General features: G+C 36.8%; 1 long non-coding RNA gene across 2 annotated transcripts; it reads left to right on the plus strand.

Moving 5' to 3' along the window:
* The first annotated feature begins 5,655 nt into the window (after positions 1 to 5,655).
* LOC103882162 lies at positions 5,656 to 24,990 on the plus strand. Of its 2 annotated transcripts, XR_002520461.2 has the most exons (4): positions 5,656 to 7,898; positions 19,166 to 19,297; positions 22,565 to 22,706; positions 24,358 to 24,990. It is a non-coding gene; the product is annotated as an uncharacterized LOC103882162 (long non-coding RNA). The 2 variants fall into 2 exon arrangements; XR_004182211.1 differs by lacking the exon at positions 5,656 to 7,898 and having other exon boundaries at positions 18,379 to 19,297.
* Positions 24,991 to 25,125: the final 135 nt, after the last annotated feature.

Below are 25,125 nucleotides of genomic sequence, written 5' to 3' on the forward strand. Positions count from 1 at the left end.
CAATAACTAAAGTAATGTCTCTGAACTTTACTTACTAAATTTCAGTATCCTTAAGAGTTTTGTGGTATTGTTATCAAAGCAAAAAGAAAATGCTGCATAAAAATACCAAACTTCAGCAACTGTTAACGCTCAGATCATGTAGCTCTTAATAAATGGCATCTTATGCTAATTAGCCCTGCTAAACTATGCACAGAGGAAATTATTCAAGTATTGGATTTGAAAGTAAGTGACTTATGTTTAACAGAACTGATGATGTCTTGAAACAATGTATTATGAAAAGCTAAATTATATTATACATCATTGTAATTATGTAGAAAATGTAGACTAATGTATAATCAAAATACTTATACAATTTTTATATGGCCTTGTATGAGGGGAGTTTGAATGTTAATAAACGTGTTTTCCACTCTACAATCCAGTTTAAAAAAAATTAACGCAAGAACAGAAAACCAAATACTCCATGTTCTCACTTATTAGTGGGACCTAAACATTGAGTGCACATGGACACAAAGAAAGGAACAGTAGACACCAGAGCCTACCTGAGGGTGGAGGGTGGGAGGTGGAAGAGAATTGAAAAGCTACCTATTTAGTATTGTGCTCACTACCTGGGTGACAAAGTAATTTGTACACTAGACCAGAGACATGCAACTTACTCATATAACAAACCTGCACATGTATTCTAGAACCTAAAATAAAAGTTGGAAAGAAAAAAAAAAAATCATGTCATTTAGCAATAAGTATACTTAACAAAAACATAAAATTATTTGTTTATGAAGACTACAACACAATGGTCAAAGATTTTTCTATCACATGACCAATGGCCCCTGAAATTCAAGAAGGTACATTCAACAAAATGAACTAATAAAATTTCATGCAAAAACTTTGCTTGTAAAAAACCATAAGCCTCGGATTGTTTTTGGTGAAATGTGCTATCTCTTCAACTGCAAATTCCTAGTATCAGCATTCTAAAGTAATTGAGTTATGAAATTAAATTGGATTAATAAAGAAATAAGTAAAATAATTCAAATGGCTTTTGATATAATTATTTATAACATAATAATTGTTACGGAAATCTTAATTTAAAAAAGAAGTCTTATTTTTGAGGGTCACTGGTGGTCCCTGTGTTAATCTTATGGTGCCATGTTTCTGGAGCCTCTTATTTATGTTCCTCATCTATCAGCTTTATGGTATATCCAGATTTCTTTGATGTATCCAAAGACAATATGGCTATTTGGAGAGAAAAAGGTAGAGTGGGGTGAGGTTCAGAGGGTTGAGAATGTAAAGCAATATAATATCCTTTGGACGATAAATATCAAAAGAAAGATTTACCCTCCAGCAAAATAAAAAAGTAAAAGCGTAGATATAATTGAAGTTATATAACACATGTTTCAAAGGAATATATACCTGTGTGTTTTATAATATACTAGATATATGTTATCTAGTATATATTTACTATGTATTATATATAATTATATAATCTAGTATATATCTTTGTAATCATTTTGTACAAAACTAGAGTTAATAAAAATGTTTATTTTGAAATATTAAAAGTATAGTTTGCCTAAACATTAATTGTAAATTTACTAAAGTTACTGATATGATTTGGCTGTGTCCCCACCCAAATCTCATCTTGAATTCCCATGTGTTGTGGGAGGGACCTGGTGGGAGGTAATTGAATCATGAGGGCAGGTTTTTCCCATGCTGTTCTCATGATAGTAGGTCTCACAAGATCTGATGGTTATTATAAGCGGGAGTTTTCCTGCACAAGCTCTCTCTTTGCCTGCAGCCATCCATGTAAGGTGTGACTTGCTTCTCCTCGCCTTCTGCCATGATTGTGAGGCTCCCCCAGCCATGTGGAACTGTAAGTCCAATTAAACCCCTTTCTTTTGTAAATTGCCCAGTCTCAGGTGTGTCTTTATCGGCAGCATGAAAACGGACTAATACAATTACACATAACTTTATGTATTTATTTATGTTTACAAATGAAGCAAGAAAAAAACTTTAGCATTAAAGGTGCTAACATTATTTTAATAAAACAGAAGAAAGTAATTCTGTGTTCAAGACTTGGTGTCAAGCAGATTTGGAGAGGACTTGCTTTCCAGAAATGAAGTGAATGTGAGGGGGAAAAAAGAAAAATAACTAAAATTGAAAACAAAATCTGTTGCATGTACACTTTGTCTCAACAGTCTTCACTGTAGTTAACACTCTTAGCAATTCCTCCTATCTCTAATTTTTCATTTTTATCATCAGAATAGACATTAGAATACTATTAAGGCATTCCCTGAAATGAGTAAAACCTCTCTACTTTTATTTCTCTGATAAAATAAACCTGATATAAAAGGGGATAAAAGACTATAGCTTTTCAAAATGGTCATTCTCTTCAGAATTATGCGTGCTAAAAATGCCAGGCCAATTCAGCAACCTTAGACTTGAAGATCTTTTTGATCTGAGACATTGAAACAAAAGCAGGATATTGACTAACCATGTTAATGTGCATAAACTAACTCTGTTTTAGTCAGGAGCTAACCTTAATGCATCCACAAGAAATCCAAAAGAGCCAATGCCAATGAGACATTTGCTTTTATTCCTGAAGATTTTTGGGGATACAAAATAAAGTTTTACCCACAAAAACTCAGAATTTCTCCAGAAAAAGCTTCATGAACCATCTCTTCTCCGAAGAACCTCCTTTCAGCCTCTAGTCATCAGGTATCTCTTCTTTTCCATCTGCCCTCCTGCCCTGATCTGTGTCTAAGAAACTCTTAATTTGTCTTTTTCTCTCCCCACCTGTGTTTTATTTTTCAAATTTATTCCAACATTACAAAGGTTATTCTAGCCTTTGTCTTTTTAAAAATTTTAACAGATTTTTATCGTTAAAAATTTCCTCATGCCTCTTTGCACAATCCCCTCTTTTTACCCCCAGCTTCCATGGATCTCATTTCTTTCTGTATGCTGTTGTCTTTCCAGAATGTCATATAATTGGCAATAAAGTATGTAGCCTTTTGTGTCTGGCTTCTTTCAGTTAACACAGTGCTTTGAAATTCATACATGTTACATGTATTCGTGGGTTGTTCGTTTTTACTGGTGAGTAGTGTTGCATTGCATGGATGTACTACAATTTGTTTCTTCATTTACCAGTATGTTTATATGTTGCTGTTTTTAGTTTTTGGCTATTATGAATAAAGCTGTCATAAACATTTCCGCATAGGTCTTTGTGTGGTCACATATTGTTATTTATTTTGGATGGTTACAAATGAGATTGCTGGTTCATATAATATATTTAACTTTATAGGTACTGTTAAACTATTTTTCACATGAACTATATTATTTTGCATTCTCACTCATAATGTTAGAGATATCCAGTTGCTCTACATCCCTGTCTTGACTTGACACTGTCATTCTTTTGAATTGTAGCAATTCTAGCAAATGTATAGTATGTCTTTGTGGTTTTAATTTACATTTTCTCAATGATTAATGATGTCTAACATCTTGTCATGTACTTATTTGCCCTCTGTGTATCTTCTTTATTTTCGTTTTTAAATTTGCAAATTTAACACCAAGCCTGGATAATTTTTGTATTTTTTTTTTGTAGAGATAGGGTTTTGCCATGTTGCCCAGATTGGTCTTGAACTTCTGGGCTCAAATGATCTGCCCTTGTTGGCCTCCTAAAGTGCTGGGATTACAGGTGTGAGCTACTGTGCCTGGGCTATATCCCTTCTTTAATGAAGTATTATTCAAATGGCTTTTAAAATTAGGTTGTGTTTTTATTGTTGAGTCATGAGAGTTCTTTTATTCTAAATATTTTTCTAAAATGTTTAAAGTTTTTTTTGTTTGTGTCTTAGGAATATCTCTATTACAGTAATGTTGCAAGTATTTTTTCCTAGTTTGTCAGTTGTCTTTTTTAAATTAAATTAAATTTTTTTTTTTGCTGGGAAGAGAAAGTCTCCAGTGTGGACTGAAGGTACACTTTCTTCCCCTAGTTTATTGTTTGTCTTTGATGTTACTAATGGTATTTCTTGCAATAAAAAGGTTTATTTTTAAATATTTATTTATTTATTTATTTGTTTCTTTGTTTATTTAGAGATGGAGCCCTGCTCTGTCACCCAGGCTGGAGTGCAGTGACACAATCTCAGCTCACTGCAACCTCCACCTCCCAGGCTCAAGCAATTCTCCTGCCTCAGCCTCCTGAGTAGCTGGGATTACAGGCGCCCACTACCATGCCCAGCTAATTTTTGTATTTTTAGTAGAGACGGGGTTTCACCATGTTGGACCAGGCTGGTCTCGAACTCCTGACCTTAAGTGATCTGGCTGCCTTTGCCGAGACCAGCTCGGTGGTGGAGACCCTAACCCAGCAGTGCAAGAGGAATTAAAGACACACACACACAGAAATATAGAGTGTGGAGTGGGAATCAGGGGGCTGACAGCCTTCAGAGCTAAGAGCCATGAACAGAGTTTTACCCACATATTTATTGACAGTAAGCCAGTGATAAGCATTGTTTCTGTAGATTATTGATTAACTAAAACAGGAAACAAAGGGATGGGTCTGGCTAGTTATCTGCAGCAGGAACATGTCCTTAAGGCACAGATCACTCCTGCTATTGTTTGTGGTTCAGGAATGCCTTAAGCCGGTTTTCTGCCCTGGGTGGGCCAGGTATTCCTTGCCCTCATTCTAGTAAACCAACAACCTTCAGCATAGGCGTCATAGCCATCACGAGCATGTCACAGTGCTGCAGAGATTCTGCTTATGTCCAGTTTTGGGGCCTGTGTATAGCCAGATTTGAGGGCCTGTCCCCAACACACCTTGGCCTCCCAAAGTGCTGGAATTACAGGCATGAGCCACTATGCCTGGCAAAAAATGTTTATTTTTAAATCTGTACTCAAATTTCTCAATGTAAAAAATTGCCACTGGATTTTGAGTCATAGGAACCTCTCTTAACAATAAGATTTAAAGAGGAATTCACGCATGCTTTCTTCTAGTGAATTCCATTTCTTCTGTCTAATTATATTTTAAAATATTTATATTTCATAATTTGTGAATGTTATTCTTGTATTTGATGTGAAGTCTGCATCTAATTTTATTTTTTCCACAGGATTCATCAGTTGACCCAGCACTATTTATTAAATCTTTGTTCCAGTGATTTGAGATGACATCTTTATCATATATTTAATTTCTACATATATTTGTGTCTTCTCCTGGGCTTTCTATTTAATTTCTGTTAGACTATGCATCAGTACCACATTGCTTTAACTATATATAGTCTATAGTATGTTTTAATGTAGGATTAAGTCTAAACAGGATTAGTATCCCTTGTAGATTTTTTTTTAGTGTTTTCCTGACAATTTTTGCATATTTGTTTTTTCATATGAACCTTTTTTTTTTTTTTTTTTTTTTTGAGATGGAGTTTCGCTCTTGCCCAGGCTGGAGTGCAATGGCACAATCTCAGCTCACCGCAACCTCCGCTTCCCGGGTTCAAGCGATTCTACTGCCTCAGCCTCTCGAGTAGCTGGGATTACAGGCATGCGCCACCATGCCTGGCTAATTTTTGTATTTTTAGTAGAGATGGAGTTTCTCCATGTTGGTCAGGCTGGTCTTGAACTCCCGACCTCAGGTGATCCACCTGCCTCGGCCTCCTAAAGTGCTGGGATTACAGGCGTGAGCCACCGCGCCCGGCCATATGAACTTTTTAAAGATAAACTTTTTATTTTAGAGTAGTTTTAGACTTATAAAAAATTGCAAAAATAGTGCAGAAAATTCCCGATATACTCCACACAGTTTCCCTTTATTATTAACATCTTAAAATAGGATAGTATATTTGTCATGATAATTGAACCAATAATAACAAGGTATTATTGGTAATTAACTGAAGTTCATACTTTATTCATATTTCTTTGGTTTTGACCTAATGTTCATTTTCTGTCCCAGGATTCCATCCTGGATATCACATTATATTTATTTGTCATATCTTCTTAGGCTCCACTTGGCCGTGGTAGTTTTTCAGAGTTTCCTTGTTTTTTTGGTGACCTTGACAGTTTTTAAGAATATTTGGTCAGGTATTTTATAGAAGATCTCACAATTGGGATTTGTTTGATGTTTTCCTCATGATTATATTGGGTTTGGGTTTGAGGGAGGAAAACCAAAGATGGAAAGTGACATACTTATCATATATTGTCAACGTGACATCACTGTTGATGCGAACATTGAACACTTGGCAGAGGTAGTTTTTGTCATGTTTCTGCACTGTGAGGTTACCCTTTCCATACTACGCTTGATAAGGAAGTCACTAGATATAGACAGCACTTAAATATTGGGGAGTTACGCTCCTCTTCCATGAAGATCGAGTATCTACATAAATTATTTGAAATTCTGCTCTAAAGATTTACCTATTCTTCCCCATATATTTATTCAATTTTTTAAATATCAGGATAGACTCATGGATATTTATGCTATATTTTGGGCTATCTGATATTTCTTTACTTTGCTCCTGAAATTGTTTCAACTTTGGCCCCTGAGGACTCTTTCAATTGGCTCCTGTGTCCAGTTGACATACCCCTATCATTATGATTTTGTTTGAGAATTTTCTTTTATTCCTATACTACATGTGTTTTACACCTTTTTGAACTGTCCCACAGTTCTTGCATATTCTGTTTTTATGCTTTTTCTTTCCTCTTTTCTTTTTGCATTTAAATTTGGGAAGTTTCTATTGACCTATCTGCAAGCTCACTGATACTTTCCTTGGTTGTGTCCAGTCTCCTGATGTGCCCATCCAAGATGTTCTTCACTTCTGTTACAGTGCTTTTTACTTTTAACGTTTCCCTTTGAGTCTGAGAGTTTCCATTCCTTTGCTTAAATAACCCATCTTTTCTTGAATGTTGTCTCCCAAGAGTGCATAACATATTAATCATAATTATTTTAAATTCCCTGTCTGATAATTCCAACATCTGTGTCATATCTGAGTCTGGTTCTTATGCTTGCTTTGTCTCTTCAGACTGATTATTTTCTTGCCTTTTGCCTTTCTTTGCCTTGTCATGTCTTAAAAGCTGGACATGTTGTATCAGATAATACGAACTGAGGTAAATGGGCCTTTAATGTGAGGATTTATGTTAACCTGCCTAGGAGTGGGTCTATGTTTATGTCTCCTATATCTATCGTTATCAGAGGCTTCAAATATGTCCCTTGTTTTTGTTTTTTCTCCCTTCTTGATTTTGGGACTTCCTAAGTACTTTTCAGAGTCTGTATGTTGCTGCTCCGTTAGCTATAATCCAATTGTAATTATACTGTAATCTTGTTTGTGTGGTGGTATGGTGGTAAGGTGTGGAGGGATGGGAGCATTCTATAATATTCCAATTAAATCTCAGTGTTTTAGTGGTCCTCTCTTTTGGGGCTATGACTTTCACCTGTGTTTCTCTCCTTTCATCCCTGCTCCCTTCTTTAGCTATGACATTCCCAGTTTATTGCCTGTAATTCGTGACACCTTTTAACATTATTTTAAACCCCTTTAGGTGAGACAGAAAAGCCAGAGGCTACTGGAGTGGGAGGAATGCTGTATTGATAGGAACCTCACAGGTTATCACAGATTAGACAAAGAAAGATTTCATCATGACTCTGGCAATGTTTTTTCCCTTCAAGTAAACCTTTGTTACAAAGAAAGCTCTGGGCATATTTCTGTATTTCACAATGATTACTCTTCCCTCCCCCTGTCAGAGTCATGTCTTTCTCAGTCTTCTCTTTGAGAACCTGATAAAGTTCCTAAAAGGAAAGCTCACAGAATTCAAGACCCCAAGACTACTGTCCCCAGGAGTTTCTCATTCTAATTCGAGTTCATACTTACTCTCCTGCAGTTCATCAAAACTACCATTTGAAAGTTCCTGCTAGTTTATGGACCCAGAGACTTCTGTTCCAGGTAAGTGGATCTCAGCTGTGTCTCTCTAGATGAACTTGCTTCTCCAGATTTGGGGGTAGCAGTTTGCTTTACAACCTCAGCTTTCTAATGGGTTAAAGAAAAATAGTTGATTTTTCAGTTTGTACAGCTTTTTCTTGTAAACACAGTGTGACAATCTCCAAGCTCTTTACAAGTCAGATTTGAAACTGAAAGTATCCCTATCAACCTTTTTGTCAACTTATCTAGCTTCATAAATAAGCTATTACTATATTTAATGGGATTTCATCAAATTAATAAATTCACTTTGAGAGAACGGACAGCTTTATGCCGCTGCATTGTAGTATCCGACAAGAGGAAATGCCTTTTTGTTCATCTCTTTTTGTGACTTTCAGGATTGATTTAAAACTTTCCTCACAAATCTTGCACATTTCTTAAGTTTATTTCTAAATATGTAATTTTCTCCATTGGTGTCATTATTGGAATTTTGTCTAGTATTATTTTCTCCAACTGGTTATTATTTGTATAGATGAAGACTGCTCATTATTCAATGTTAATTTTATGTCCTGACTTATTCATTCTTTCATTGTTGGGCCAGTTTTACCTTTAAATTTCTGGGGGTTTTTATGGGTACTAGCGTATCATCTACTTAATAGAGGTAGTTTTACTTGTCTTTAACAATTCTAATGCCTTCAGCTGATTCATCTTGTTTATGTGCATTGACTAATACCTCTACTACAAAGTTGAATAGTAATGGAGATATTTGGCCTTCTTGCCTGTTCCTGAATCTTAGTGAAAATGCCTCAAGTGTTTCCTCATTAAGACATTTTTAAGGCTAAGGCGTACGTATTTTAGGTAGTTAAGAAAATATCCACCAATTTTTATTCTCTGGAGTAACTTTCTTGTCAGAAATGAGTGTTGAATTTGTCAAAGTTTTTCTTCAGTATTTATAAAAATAAACACATTTTTCCCTCAGATCTATTAAGATAGCTTATTATATTGGTGAACTTAATAATGTGGAATACACTTTGTATTTCTGGGGTAAATCTTACTTGATCATGGTGTGTTATTTTCTTCCTTAGGTTTGGACACTGCTGGCCAACATTTTACTTAGCACTTTTATATGGATATTCACTGGTCTTTAGTTTTCATTTGTTTGTACTTTTAGATATAATTATCAATATTCTACTTCTTTCTTTAAAAGAAGGTTAGCCATTTTCAATGCTCTGGAACAGTAGTCTCCAACAGTTTTGGCACCAGGGACCGATTTCGTGGAAGACAATTTTTCCACACTAGGCATTGGGAGTTGAGGGAGATGGTTTCCAGATGAACCTGTTCCACCTCAGATCATCAGGCATTAGATTATCATGAGGAAAACAACCTATATCCCTCACATGTGGAGTTCACATAGGGTTTGCACTCCTATGAGAAGCGAATGCTGCTGATGATCTGACAGAAGGCGAAGTTCAGGCAGTAATGCTCACTCGCCTGTCGTTCACCTCCTGCTGTGTGGCCCAGTTCCTAACAGGCCATGGGTCAACACTGGTCCACGGCTTGGAGGTTGGGGACCCCTACTCTGGAACAGTATATGGAGCACTAGTAGTCTCTGTTCTTTAAAGGTTTGGTAAAAAATCCCTGTGAAACTGTCTTAGCCCAGTGCTTTTGGCGGGATAGTTCCTTGATAACATTATTTTGTTTAAAGAAATCGTTCTATTCAAGCCTTTACTCTCTCTCTAATAGGATCAGGTTTGGTTATGTATATTGCTCTAGAAATTATCATTCCTTTCTAGATTTTAAAATTTATTTGCATAGAGGGCTGCAAATTAACATCTTAATGAGGTTTTTTAAAATTATTATTTAAATGGTTATTTCCTCCTTGTAATTTTTTTTTCCAGATGGAGTCTCACTGTGTCACCTAGACTGGAGTGCAGTGGCATGATCCCATCTCACTGCAACCTCCACCTCCCAGGTTCAAGCAATTTTCCTGTCTCAGTCTCCTGAGTAGCTGGGATTACAGACACCTATCACCATGCTCTACTGACTTTTGTATTTTTAGTAGAGACAGGGTTTCACCATGTTGGCCAGGTTGGTCTCAAACTCCTGACCTCAAGTGATCCGCCTGCCTTGGCCTCCCAAAGTGCTGGGATTACAGGCATGAGCCACTGTGTCTGGCCCCGCATTGTAATTTCTTATACTGTATATTTATATATGATTTTTCTCTACCATGAGAACTAGCAATTTGTTTTGTTCATTTTTTCTCAAGAGGCAGGATTTGGATATATTAATTAGTTCTACTGTTTTTCTATTCTCCACCTAGGAATTTTTGCATACCTTCCTGATTTTCCTGTTTATAAATTCTTTTGGTTTATTTTGTTGCTTTTTCTACCTCATTTGTGAGATGGAAATATAACTTACTTATTTTCATTCTTCTATTCTTAAGTGTTTAGTGCTATGAATTCCTCTGGTTGCTACTGTAAATGTGTTCAAACAAATTATGCTATGAAGTGTTTTTGTTTTTATTATTTTTTTAAACATTCTGTAATTTTGGATTATATTTTCTCTTTTACCCAAGAGTTGCTAAATAGGTGTTTCTTTTTAAAGTTCCAGGTGGAAGGATCTTCCTTTTTTTTTTTACCTTATTAGTAATTTCTAATTTGTTTTTGTGATCATGGATTATTGCTTTAATATGTCTACTTTATAGAAGCTACTGATGTTTTCTTTGTGGCTTAATATTGAATTAATTTTGTAGTGTTTAATAAGCACTTGAGAAAATGCTATTCTCTCTAATCAGTGCACAAATTTTGATATATAGCCATCAGACCAAACTTACTGACTGTGTTGTTTAAGTCTTCTATATCCATACTGATAGGACAGTACTTGATGTACCTTATGTTGATAATAGTTGTTAGTCTTCTATTATTAGTGTTTTAATCTCTGTCTCATTGCATCTCTATAGCTTTTGCTTTATAAAAGTGATTGCTATATTATTTGGTTATAAGAATACAAATTATAAGAAATTTATAACATATATTCTTGTGAATTTTGACTTTTAGCATGTAAACATTCTCTTCTTTGTTATGTATACTGCTTTCTTGGCTTGAGTTCTGATATCATAGTTGCTACTATAGATTTCTTATTGTTTCCATTTGCCTGGTACATTTATCCATCCTTTTATTAGTTCTGAATCATTTTGTCTTAATGTGATTTTTATATACAGCAATTGCTTTGTGAGCCAAATTGAAAATATTTTTCTTTTAGTAGGGGAGTTCAGCCTATTTACATTTATTGACGTGACTGGTATGTTTGCTTTCAATTTTGATATAATATATACATAATTATTTGTGTCGTACAATGTTTGCTTTGTTTCTCTATGAGATGTGTGTTCTTTGCTCCTTTATATTTACTTTCAGTATTTATGAAGATATTTATTTTTGTTTTGGTGATTACCTTTGTACTTTGTACTTTGTACTATCTGTTACAGTACCTATTCACCTCTATTTCTGCATGTAATTTTTTACTATCTGATTTATTAGGTTTTAATAGTCTCCTTTAACTCTTCTACCTATTACCTATACAACAGAGATTCTCAACTGGGGTGATTTTGCCCCACAGGAAGCATTTGGCAATGGAGACATTTTTGGTAGTGACACTGAGGGGATATTACTGGCATCTAGTGGGTAGAGGTTGGAGATGCTCCTAAATGTCTTATAATAAACAGGACAACTCTCAAAACAAAGAATTATCTGACATAAAATGTTAAAGCTGAGATCAAAAGACCCTTCTGCATAGAAATTTTTTCTCTTTCCCTCTCTTTTTCTCCCATTTTTGTAATAATTAAATATTTTCACAATATATAGTATTTGTACATTATTCCTCCTTTGTCCTCATTTTTTGTTTGTAATATGCCATAATTATACATACACACACACACACACACACACAGACACTCAGTTTTTGCTGATATTTTTTCAGTCATCTCTTGGTTGGATGAAACTCATCCTTTAGTACTATGTTGTCTAGTAAGTTAGTCACAAGCTACATGTGACATGGAGAACTGGAAATATGGCTAGAACAAATTAGATGTGGCATAAGTGTAAAATACACTGAATTCAAAAATTTAGTACAAGGAAAAAATGTAAAATATCTCATTTTTTATATTGATCATATATCAAACTTGCAATATTTTATATATATCAGGTTAAATGATATATATTATTGAAATTAATTTTACCTCTTTTTACTTTTTGACAAGTGGTTAAGACATCAAATATTTTTTGGAAAGTATCTGATTGTTTCATTGTGTGTTAAATACAGGAAAGACTGTAGAAAGCTAGGGAAAGATTTCTCCATTATTGGACTCCTAAGACAAAAGGTTGACATAGTTGGGTTTTTGAATCATTTTCAAGTTGCCTGTTTTATATAACATATTATGCATGCTTACTATTAAGCTGTTGTCATTCAGCTCCAAACCTTCCCTTCTTTGCTTTGTGATACTAGGGCTGAAGACTCTGCGGTTACATTTCTGCTGGATCAAATGCTTTCCTGTTAGGCGCTGCCAGTAGGCAGTGCTAGTGGGAGATAGGAAAACTGGAGGAGGAAGATGGGACTTGACTTTTCTTGGTTTGCTTCCTGTTCTGCCTTTGCTTCCTATTCCTGTCAGTTGGTTTCAGCAGCAGTTACAAAAAAAAAAAAAAAAAAAAAAAAAAGCCTGTTGACTCTAATTTCTTCCTTCCTTCCTTCCTTCTTTCCTTCCTTCCTTCCTTCCTTCCTTCCTTCCTTCCTTCGCTCTCTTTCTTCTTTTCCTTTCTTTCTCTTCCTTCCTTTCTCTTCCTTTCCTTTCCTTCTTTCTTTCTTTCCTTCCCCTTCTCCTTCCTTCCTTCCTTCCTTCCTTCCTTCCTTCCTTCCTTCCTTCCTTCCTTCCTTCCTTCCTTCCTTCCCTCCCTCCCTCCCTCCCTCTCTCCCTCCCTCCCTCCTTCCTTCCTTCCTCCTTCTTTCTTTTCTTTATTCCCCTCACTCTGTCACCCAGGCTGGAGTGCAGTGACACAATCTTGACTTATTGTAACCTTCGCCTCCCGGGTTCAAGCAATTCTCCTGCCTCAGCCTCCCGAGTAGCTGGGTTTACAGGCACCCACCACCATGCCCAGCTAATTTTTTGTATTTTTGGAAGAGACGGGGTTTCACCATGTTGGCAAGGCTGGTCTCGAACTTCCTGAGCTCAAGTGATCCACCCGCCTTGACCTCCCAAAGTGCTGGGATTGCAAGCATGAGCCACCGCGTCAAGCCCTAGTATGCAGCTTTTCTGGAATCAGCCCTAATGCATACTCTCAGAGATAACAGCATCTACTGCCCTGTGCATTCTCTCCTCACAGGTACAAGACCCGGTTCTCATGGTCCCTCCTTTAGGCTCTCAAGCTTTAGGAATTGCATCCAATTTTCCATTTACAGTTTTCTGGAAGAGATTCCAAACAGTGTTCATTCTTTTAGAGGGCCAATTACTGCACAGTGCACTAAATAAGGCTACTTCTTTTTTTACTCTTTTTTAAATTACTTTTTTTTTTTTTTGAGACAGAGGCTCACACTGTTGCCCAGGCTGGAGTGCAGTGGCACCATCTGGGCTCACTGCAACCTTTGTGTCCCGGGTTGAAGCAATTCTCCTGCCTCAGCCTCCTGAGTAGGTGGGATTACATGCCTGTGCCACCAAGCTCGGCTAATTTTTGCGTGTGTGTGTGTGTGTTTTTAGTAGAGATGGGGTTTTGCCATATTGGCTAGGCTGGTCTTGAACTCCTGGCCTCAAGTGATCTGCCCACCTCAGTTTCCCAAAGTGCTAGGATTATAGGCTTGAGCCACCATGTCTGGCCTAGATAAAGTTACTTCTCTGCTGAACACTTCCCAGTAAATTTTTAAAAATGAAATTTGTTTTATGTATATGATTTATGTTTATGTTTATGATTTATGTTATGTTTTATATTTATGAAAGGAATTTATTTTCATGTCAGATGTCTTCAGAAAGTGTTTTGCCAATTTCTAGTCCCATTTGTAATGTAATCTATCTCAAACTGGTAGAATTTTAAAAGAATAATGCTCAGATTATGTTTATATGAGGAGTATACATTTATAAGAAAGAATTTGGAAAACATAAGATTGAAAACAAATATTAAAATTACCCCAAATCTTATTCCTTACATATCAGCACTATTAAGTTTTGGTGTATTTTTTTTATATTCTTAAGACTGTTTTTAATCTCACTTTTTAAAAAATTATCAAAATGATGCATGTTGTTTGTAACAAAAAATCCTAACAGTTTAAAAGTTAAAACTAAAAGATGATTTGCCTCCTTTTCTCCTCTCCCTAATTCCTATTCATGACTACTATCTTTGCTTTTAAAATTAGCATTACAATGTGTTTTTTGTGCTATTATAAATTTTAGTATAAATACCTAATACTACATTATATGAATATACACTAATTTATTACACACTGTCAGAGGTTTAGGTTCCCTATTATAAGTTTACAATTAACTTCTTTGTACAAAATGTTTTTTTCTGAATTTAAGTGTTTTTTTTTCCAGAAGTAGGATCACTAAGTTAAAGCCATTTTATATTTTTGAGTCCCTTGCCATGTAATTTAAAATAGCTTTTAAGAAAAGTTATTTCAATTTTCACTTCCAAGAACAACGGAATTTCTGATATTGAAACTTTGACTGTCATGACTGATGACAAGAGATTTTTCAACTAGAGGCCTTTCTATGTTTCTGTCAAGTCACTTTGCAGAACACCTTTTGCATTACACTTACTTGACTATATGTCCTCTACAGAATGACTCCTAGTAAAAGATATTTTTATCTTTAAAAAATGTGTCCATTCCATCCCAGAAAACAGCACCCACCAATTTTACACCCTTGGGATATCCTATTGGATAACAAGTCAGTGGCTGCCATGCTTCATGTGCATAATAATCCCAGGGATGGGGAGAGTGTCACTATGCAGAATGGGCTCTTACTCCTTGGGCTGAGTGAGTGAGTCTGGGGTTGGGATCCTGGAATTTGTATTGTTAACAGGGGAGTCTGATGCAGTGAATGATCTCTCAGCAGTCAAAGAGAATCTCTACTCTGTAGATTAAATTACTGATTCTTGATGTTTGGTGATTAACAGTGGTTGATTGCAAAAAAAAATTAAAAAAAAAAAAAAAGCCATATAGTAAAAATGAATGTGGGAAATACTGACTTAAACATATTAAACAGGGTTAAATGTATTTCTCAGGATTTTTAATATGCTGATGCTCTCTAACTTTTCAATATGCTATTGCTCTCTGGCTTTCCAAAGAGGGCTTATTTTTTTGCAGCCAAATTTATGTAACTAAGAGAATTCATTTCATTGTTTATTGTTTATTCATTTATTTATTTTTTTGAGTCAGGGTCCCACTCTGTCACCCAGGCTAGAGTGCAGTGGCACGATCTCGGCTCATTGCCATCTCTGCCTCCTGGTTCAAGTGATTCTCCTGCCTCAGCCTCCTGAGTAGCTAGGCTTACAGGTGCATGTCATCATGGCTGGCCAATTTTTGTTATTTTCAGTAGAGACACGGTTTGCCATGTTGGGCCAGGCTGGTCTCGAACTCCTGACCTCAGGTGATCCTTCTACCTTGGCCTTCCAAAGTGCTGGGATTATAGGCGTGAGCCACTGCACCTGGCCTCTTTATTTTCTTTAGTTTTTTTTGTTTGGGCGTGGGCCAACTGTTAACATCTGATGTTCCTGGTAACAAAGTTTGAAAATCCTGGATTAAGCGATCTATTACAGTATTTCCCATCATTCCCTTAGTACTTTAAAAAATTTAATGAACTTCCCTAGGCACATGGCTTTTATTATATGGTTTAGGCAAAGTAAAATTTTCATATTTTGTAAATCTAAATTTTCAGGGCTAGATTGACTTCCTAGCAAACATGCTTTTTTTCTTTATATTCAAATGCCTTTTTTGTTCATTCTCTTAATAAAAAGTGTACCAAAGAAACCTGTTTTGAAGCCCTCCATTTCCTATTAGTGCCTATTAACTAAAGTAAGATGTGATCTAGAAGAACTTCATATAATAGAAATAAAGCCCACGTGACCAAAAATTTAACACTCATCCATCAACAACTGCTTTAGAAGTGGCAGTGTCTTTATTGTTTAGAATTTCTAATGTTGGGGTTTATTCAAAGTGTTATAAAAAAGGTCTTTTGAAACACTCCTGTAGCAAATTATTTTGGCTGAATTACAAATCCTCAAAAGTGGGGCTTTATTATAATGGAAACAGAGTTAGAATAAACTCTAACAACATTTGTAGGCAGCACTGTGTAATGAGGGTTGAGTGCATTGCTATATTATGACTAGAGGCATATCTTTTCACTATCTCAGTAAAGCACTCCTAGCTTTTATACACAGTGTTATTGGTCAAGTGTTCTGTAAGCTTCCCTGTTTCTTTTTATCCAATTGTTTCACACATCTTCTGCATATGAAGCACCGCAATTTCAGGTGACCCTGTCAGGTTTAAATTATTAGCTCTGGATCATTCTCCTGTTAGAAATGTTCTACATATTCATCTGTAGAAGTAAATAACAGCTTCAACTTAACATGTCAACAACTCTATAGAACATTCTAGCTAACTTCGATGAGCTTTAATCTTGTTAATAGCACCCCCTGAAGTTTGGTTGGTCAATAATCAGGAAGGAAAATACAGGGTAACTCACTAATTTTGTACTGGTGTTTTGTAATTTGCAAAGCAGGAAAAATACCTGAACAAATTAGAGAAATCTTGAAACACTTCTATGAGGCAGATATTGTTATAACTTCTTCCCCACAAAGGTGGAGAAGCTGAGACTCAACTAAATTAAGTAACTCACCCAAAATTTCTTCCTCAGGAAATGATGCAGCTAGGACTCACAGCCAGGTAGTTTGATGTGAAAATCTGTATTTTTTTCTATCACATAAGTTTCATTTCTCCAAGTCACCTTCCACTTAGACTATATAAACTCCAAGATAATTTGATTGTTTACATTTGCCCTTTAAAGATCACCAAGGAACCTACCAACTTTCCAGTTACAAATATTTTCCATGTAACTTTCATGAAAGCAGTACAGTGTTGAGAACTGAGTGAATTACAGATAATTGAGTTTCAGTAAATTCTGTGTTCACTCATTAGTCTTGTGACATTGAGAATGTTACCTCCTTGAGCTAGTTTATGTTTATGAAAATGAGGACTGACTATAGCATGTAGTTTATGGGATTGTTATAACATATTTATGGAATATGCCCAACACAATACTGAGGGTACCCAGTAACTAACTTTAACCTTATTTGCAAAATTTCACAATGTTTAATTTCACCTGAGCCAGAAAAACAGTAAAGGGTAAGAAATCTCCCCACTCTTTGTGTTCTGGAAAATGACTTAATAAGACTTACAGAGGCCAGGCATGGTGGCTCATGCCTATAATCCCAGCACTTTGGGAGGCTGAGGTGGGTGGATCATTTGAGGTCAAGAGTTCGAGACCAGCCTGTCCAACATGGTGAAACCCCATCTCTACTAAAAATACAAAAGTGAGCTGGGTGTGGTGGGGAGGCTGAGGCACAAGAATTGCTTGAACCAGGGAGGTGGAGGTTGCAGTAAGCCGAGATTGTGCCACGGCACTCCAGCCTGGGTGACAGAGCGAGACTCTGTTTAAAAAAAAAATAATAATATAAAAAGACTTACAGATGCCTCCTTTGTTTACTTATAACAAGGCCTGACATAGATCCTCAAAATTTCTTTTTTTAGCCTCATAAATGATAAGCTAAACTGCTTGTCCCATTGATCAATTGGAACAAAATTCTTGGTATTCAAACTTTGGTTAAGCTTCTTTCCTTCCTCCAGGACCCTGAACTTTGGCCCACCCTCAGCCTGGGCTAGCACACAATGCCCCTTTAGAATAAGCTGATCTCGAGGTCAGACATTCTCTCATATACTATCTGATCGCACCATCTTTTATTCTACTTTCCCACACCTGGCTCTTCCTAGCTTTGTTTATTCCTCTCTGAAAAAGAAAAAAATCTTTTTTTTTTTTTTTTGGCCTAACTTTTGAGATGCTTGCAGATCTCATGGTCAGAGCATTCTTCCTGTTACAATAGTCCTCCTCCCCCTATTGCAATAGTTTCCTTACAGTAATCTCCCCTTACAATAATCTTTTTGAATAAAATCTCTTCTTACTAAGTCCAGATTTGTTTTTGACAAATGTATAGAAGGATATTCTATGAAAGAGATCTGCAACCACTAGCATGTTATCAAGAAGATTCCACTTTGGGAGGCCGAGACAGGCGGATCACGAGGTCAGGAGATCAAGACCATCCTGGCTAACACGGTGAAACCCCCGTCTCTACTAAAAAATACAAAAAACTAGCCGGGCGAGGTGGCGGGCGCCTGTAGTCCCAGCTACTCGGGAGGCTGAGGCGGGAGAATGGCGTGAACCCGGAGGCGGAGCTTGCAGTGAGCTGAGATCCGGCCACTGCACTCCAGCCTGGGCGACAGAGCGAGACTCCGTCTCAAAAAAAAAATAAAAAAATAAAGAAAAAAGAAGATTCATAGAGTGAATGATTTTCTTTTGGTGGCTGCTTATGACATTGTCCTATAGCTCATCACTGGTCACTTAGAGGGAGGGAGATCAGGGTAAGGTCTAGAAAAGTTGCAGGAGGGTGGGAAATAGAACTGTTGTGACCAGCAAAATAATAGTCTCTTCTTTCTATTTAAAACAAGCTATAGTATATCCATCTGTCTTAGTCCACTTTGTGTTGCTATAACAGAATACCTGTTATATTTAAAACAAGCTATAGTATATCCATCTGTCTTAGTCCACTTTGTGTTGCTATAACAGAATACCTGAGACTGGGTAATCCACAATGAACAGAAATTTAGTGGCTCATGGTTCTGGGAGGTCCATGATTGAAGGGTCTGCTTTTGGCAAGGGCCTTCTTGCTGCATCAGCCCATGGTGGAAGGGTGAAAAGAGGATGAGAAAGAGCAAGAGACTGAACCTTCAGCCTCAAGCTATTTTATAATTGGCATTAATCCATTCATGAGTGTGGAGCTCTCATGACCTAAATAGTTTCCATTAGGCCTCGCCTCTCAATGATGTTGCACTTGGGGATTAAATTTCCAACACACACTGTTTTGGGGACACATTCAAGCCAAAGCACCGTTCTATATGCTTCTCTGTATATAGAACATATAAAAATAATGTTAGACAAGAATATTAAAAGAATGGAAAGCTGTGATAATTTTTTTTCCTTACAGCAAATGTTAAAATGGTATGAAGAGTATGGTCTCATGGTGATAAAAGAAAAAATATGTTTGTATACACAGAGGAAAGACTAGAAGGTTCTGTACCTGTTAATGGTGACTGATCCTAGAAGAGCGAAATTTAGGGTAAGATTTTTCATTTCTTTTTCCCCAAAATGTCTGGATTGTTTTTTAAAAATAGTTGTTCTTTATTTTTGTATTTCAAAGGAAGTATATTGTCTTAGTCTGTTTGAGCTGTTTAACAAAATTCTGTAGACTGGGTGGCTTAAACAACAGAAATTTATTTTCTCACAGGTCTAGAAGATAGACAGTCCAAGGTCAAGGTTCTGGCAGGGCTCAATTTCTGATGAGGGCTTTCTTCCTGACTTGTCAATGGCTGCCCTTTCTGTGTGTTTTCACAGAATACTTCCTTGGTATATGCACAAGGAGAGAGGAAGAGGGCGAGTTCTCTGGTTTCTCTTCTTATGAGGACACTAATCCTATCAAATCAGGACCCCACACTTATGACGTCATGTAAACTTAATTATTTTCTTACTCCAAATATGACCACACTGGAGTTAGTCTCAACAAATGAATTTTATGGTGGGCATATACATTCAGTTCATAGCACATATACTTACTATAACAGAGACAACCGATGTTCTAGTCTTTCTTTCTATGACCACACAAACATATATGGGGAGAGAGTAATACATGTACACTTATACATGCATGCACATAGCCACATAGACTTTCTTTTTGTTTTAATGAGATCTTAAACACTCCATGTTGTTCAGTATTTTGCTTTTTCCACTTCACTACATGTCCTAGACAACTTTACAAGTCACTTCATACAGATCTGTTTTATTATTTATAAATGAGTACCGTCATTTGTTGAAAGCATTTAGTTTTTCACTGTTTTTGCCTGTGTTATCTTTAAAATTTTTAAAGAAAACACAAAAATCAGTTAGTATAGTAAGAGCCTAATTGCGAACAAAGAAAGCATTCACATTTTAAAAAGCTAGAAGGAAATAAATCAAAATGTAAAGAGTAGTTATTTCTGAATGTGGGAATATAGATAATTTTGTTATTCTTTTAACAAAATAATTTGCTTTATTTTCTACCTTACACTTTGTAAGGTTGCTGAACATTACTTTTCCCCAGTCTCTATGTAGAGTCTTGCTTCAGTTCTGCCCTGTATCTCTGCCACAGAGGACAAAACTTGAGCTACTCTGGAAGTTACTCTGTTTAGCTATAAATAATAGCCAAAATTACATTTAATTGCATCATCATCATAATTTTCACTTTGTTTATGTAAAGCAGTAGCTTCCTTTTGGAGAAATTGTGTGTTGAGGAGAATGTGTATGGGATTTGTGTTTGATAGACTTTTGTTTTAAACTAGTTGAACTGTATGTGACTTGAAAAAGTTGCTTTTACTTCTCTTAACACCTCTCAGCTGCTCAACAGAGAGTTGTGAGAATTAGAGATCAAAGGATTGAAACCCTTTTTTGTATTCATGGACAAAAATGCTGACACAACTATTTATTTCTCACTTATATATACCAATGACAAGTGGAATTTATAATCTGTGTAATGTCCTTCCAGCCCTCCTTTTAATGTGTGTGAAATACATAAGAAATATATTGGAATTCTCTTTCTGCAACTGGTTCACACAATGTTTGAGCCAGCGCTATGTCATTTCTCCTTTAGCTGGTTTTTATTCTGTGCACACTTGCCTTCTTTCTGTTATGCATTTTAAAAGTTATTTTGAAGACAGGGATATTGCTCACTCCAAACTGTTTGTTAAGAGAAGGTCAGGGCAGCTTTTGGTGGGTTTGGTCAATTCCTCTGGCATCACTGAGTGTCCCTGCAGTGCCCTTTTTGTTCTGCACAGTGGAAGCAGTGGGGACCCTGTTCCAGGCTGCAGCCAGGTCTGTCCCCAGACTCTAACTCTGGGTTAGGCCTACAGAAGCGGGGAAAGAGGCGGGGTATATAGGAGGAAGAGATTGCTTCCTGAGAGCTTTTCCCAGAGCATAAGAAACTGAGCTAGTGGTGGACTTTTCCCAAGTCCACTACCACCAAAAGCTTGGTACACAGGATGCTCTCCAATTCTTTAGTGTGGTCTGAGAGACAAACCACCTTCCTTCTGCTCTTAAAGAAGAAAAAGTAAAGCATAGACATTGTAGGCTATTAATACAAGCCAAAATGTTAAAATAAAAACCTTAGAACGTCTTCCATATTTGCTCCCCTCCTCACCACTAGGTCAATGTGCACAGCTAGATCTATCTAGATTTATATCTATATCTTTAATCCTAGATACAGCATTTTACACATGCATACACACACAAACACACACATATTTCTATATATAACTGTATATTATATATACACACACACATTCTTAACTCTATCTGGTTGTATGTATACAGCTAATATTTTTTTGGTCCAAAGTATAAGATAGTGTAACTGATGCTAGGGTGGCTGAAGCACTTTTGGCTTCCATTCCTTTAACAGTAATTCCACACATTTAAACCTCCTTCCCTCTCCCTGCCCAGTATGTACCCTAGCAGGTTGGCCTTGGAAAGTCACATTAATGTCTTTTCCTTGAGACTTGCCAATAGTTTCACTGGTGACAAAGTTTTGCCTAGACTATAGTTAGTACAGGAAGACTCTCGTACTTGCCTGGATATTATCTTTGTCATTTCCTTTCCTTACTTCCTCCACTCCTTGAGAGACTAGTAAATAAAAGGGAAATTAAAAAATAAAAGAAATAATTTGAGTATTGGTTCAGAAAGTTTTTCATCCTAGCCTGTTGACTTTGTGTCTAATCAAACAATCTGGGGTTCAAGTTGAGAGATGCAGTCCTTGTTACAGTGTTTACTGAGTTCAACCCCTCCCCACAGTCCACTGTAGCCAGGCATTGTAATAATTACATTTTTAAAATATTTCTAAAAACAAGTTACTTATGCCACAATTTAATGCTTATGTCCTTTTGTCTCTGAGGATACACAGAGCAGTTATTTGTGCTCACAGTTCTTCTGATTAAGCTAATAACTGGAAAATAATCACATCCAAATGGGCTTCAGGATCTTAAGTGGTACTTGTGCTTGAGAACTAACAGATAGTTCTCCTTTGGAAGCAGTTAGTTGGAAAGAACACAGCACAGAAAGCTTTAGGCTGAATTTTCCTGGCAGCCATTCTGTATTGTCCAAGATGAGCTGCAGAGGACTGGCAGGGAGTGCTTTAGTCCCACAGCTTGGAACAAACACAGAAACACAGAAAGGATTCTGGAACTCTGCCAAATTGTTGGACCTCAGGGAAACTTGCTGGGCCTTATTAAAAATACATAGTTAAGTTCTGACTTTTGCCTAGTTCCCATTTGACCCTTTACTGAGATCTGTCCTTCCCAACCAGCCTTCCATCCCTGAGGAGAGAGTGAATGGCAGCAAGGAGTAGGGTGATTTGGTCTTCCCTTCAACCTGTTGCTACCCAACACAAGGACAATTGGTCTTCCACCCTCTTCACAGTTCATTCAGTCATTGTCCCTGTCTCCCAGGTGAGTTGAAGTGAGCAGCAGTGATGAAAACAAAGCCACACCTTTGTAATGATTTTTGCATCTAAATTGGACTTCATAAAGAAGTGACAATGTGTGCGGCATGCTTAATAAGCCACATAATGTTCCTCCCGTATATTGTGTTTTACAGGCCTCTTAATCCTTAATTAAAACAATGTTAAAGTTATTATTGCTACTTGTTTCTATGTTTTATAGGCTCAATGAGGGAAGAGCTTTGTTTTATGTACTGCTATATCCCCAGCACCTAGAACAGTTCCTGGCACCCAGTAGACCCTCAATAAATATTTGTAGAATGTTTGTAGAATGACAACTGTTATTGTCACTTCATAGCTTTCAAAGATCTTAATCATAATAAAGAGACTTTAATATTATGTGTAGTAAGTGGTAGGTTCTTTTTGAGACACAGTCTCGCTCTGTTGCCCAGGCTGGAGTGCAGTGGTGTGATCTCGGCTCACTGCAACCTCCGCCTCCTGAGTTCAAGTGATTTTCCTTCCTCTGCCTCCTGAGTAGCTGGGACTACGGGTATGCACTACCACGCCCAGCTAATTTTTGTATTTTTAGTAGAGACGAGGTTTCGCCATGTTGGCCAGGATGGTCTCAATCTCTTGACCTCGTGATCCACCTGCCTTGGCCTCCCAAAGTGCTGAGATTATAGGCATGAACTGCCGCACCGGCCGGTAGGTTCTTTTTAAAATCACTAACAAAGATCCTTAGTTCATATTCTTTAAAAGTAAGAAACATGTCTCGTGTTACTTATGCACTACCTCGAAGTGCCCGGAAAAGGAGCACTCCATAGGTCTAGTGAAGGCTGGTGACTACAAATGCCTTTCTAATGACACTTGGCTGAGAAACCATTCAAACTCAGAACCCTCTCCTGAGATGGCTAGTAAGAGCAACAATGGTTCATGTAGAACCAGGGAACACAAACTTTGGTTTAACCATTTTCTTGTACTGTTATCAAATGAAATGATCTCTAGTTACCTGCAGTGCAGTCAAAGAACCACACACAGGAACAACCAGTATAGAAACATCCCATTGTGACTGCCTCTATTTGTTGCTGTGCACATCTCCTGCTTTGTACCAGAAAAGGCTTTGAATGTCTGTCTGTGTCATTGTGGCACTTTTGACAAGATGCAGATTAGGAATGGGGAACTGAAATAGGAAAAAAGATGCCAAACAGGAACAGGGATAGGAATTATTATCGTCTTAGGAAAAATAATGTATAAAGTGTTGGTTGTATGTAAACTGTAGCATGAAAAGTTAAAGAATGGAGTTAAACTAATAAAATTCATCTAAAAATGGAATGAATGAAAAAGTGAGTAAAGGGACAAATAAATGGTTAATCTAAAACCCATGTATTTGGTACAGTTTCTAGATCTCAGGAATCATGTTCCTGTTCTTATTTCGGTTTTGGCATCACATGTAAACCACTTGTTTTAAAATGCTGTATACGATGATTTTCTTCCTATATTAATATGCATGCTATAATATTACTATAGGAAGAAGAGCCCATGTTTCATAAATTTCACTGAAAAAGTACTAAGGAAAATGTGATTTGTAAAAATTGCTTTCCCTAATCATTCATTTATTTATCTTTTGTGTTCAATTACTTATTTATCTTATTTCCATACAGGATGTGAGGCTCTGGAAATACACTGAGGAAGAAAGTGCAATCTTTGAAGATGCAATGGAAAATTTTCCACAAAGAGTACTGTTAAAATAATGCCTTCATTATGAGAGATTTGGGAATTTTGTTTTGTTTTGTTTTGTTTTGAGACGTAGTCTTGCTCTGTCACCCAGGCTGGAGTGCAACGGCATGATCTCAGGATTTGGGAATTCTGATGTCAAAGTCCAGTTAATTTCTTGAAAGGCAAAACTGTGTTGTCTACTTTACCAACATTAGTAAACCTGGTGTATTCAAATACCGAGTCCTGAAAGCCAAATGGATTCTGGTCCTTTTAAGGTGTTTCTGACAAGGCAGTATGTCCAAGAGCACCTAGTTCAGAGTAAATACCTATTTACTCCTCTTTTTCCTTCAATAGCTTCTTGACTCATCTAAATATGATCTGTGGTTTTCTTCAGAAATTACCATTTCCCACCATCAAAAACTGAAAACTTCTGAGAGCAAATTTAATCTACTTTTGAGGAATATCAGAAGGATTCCTTAAAGAGTCTCAGATTTTATGTTTCTTTTTCTTAGTGCAATGCTTTTAATTTCTAATGTGTTTTGTTGGTGGTGGTGTTTTTTATTTGTTTTGAGATGGAGCTCACTCTGTCACCAGGGTTGGAGTGGCAGTGGTCCGATCTTGGCTCACTGTAACATTTGCCGCCCTGGTTCAAGCAATTCTCCTGCCTCAGCCTCCCGAGTAGCTGGGATTACAGGCTCCTGCCACCATGCCCG

The sequence above is a fragment of the Papio anubis genome, chromosome 2, assembly GCF_008728515.1.
Source record: "Papio anubis isolate 15944 chromosome 2, Panubis1.0, whole genome shotgun sequence".
Taxonomy (NCBI): domain Eukaryota; kingdom Metazoa; phylum Chordata; class Mammalia; order Primates; family Cercopithecidae; genus Papio; species Papio anubis.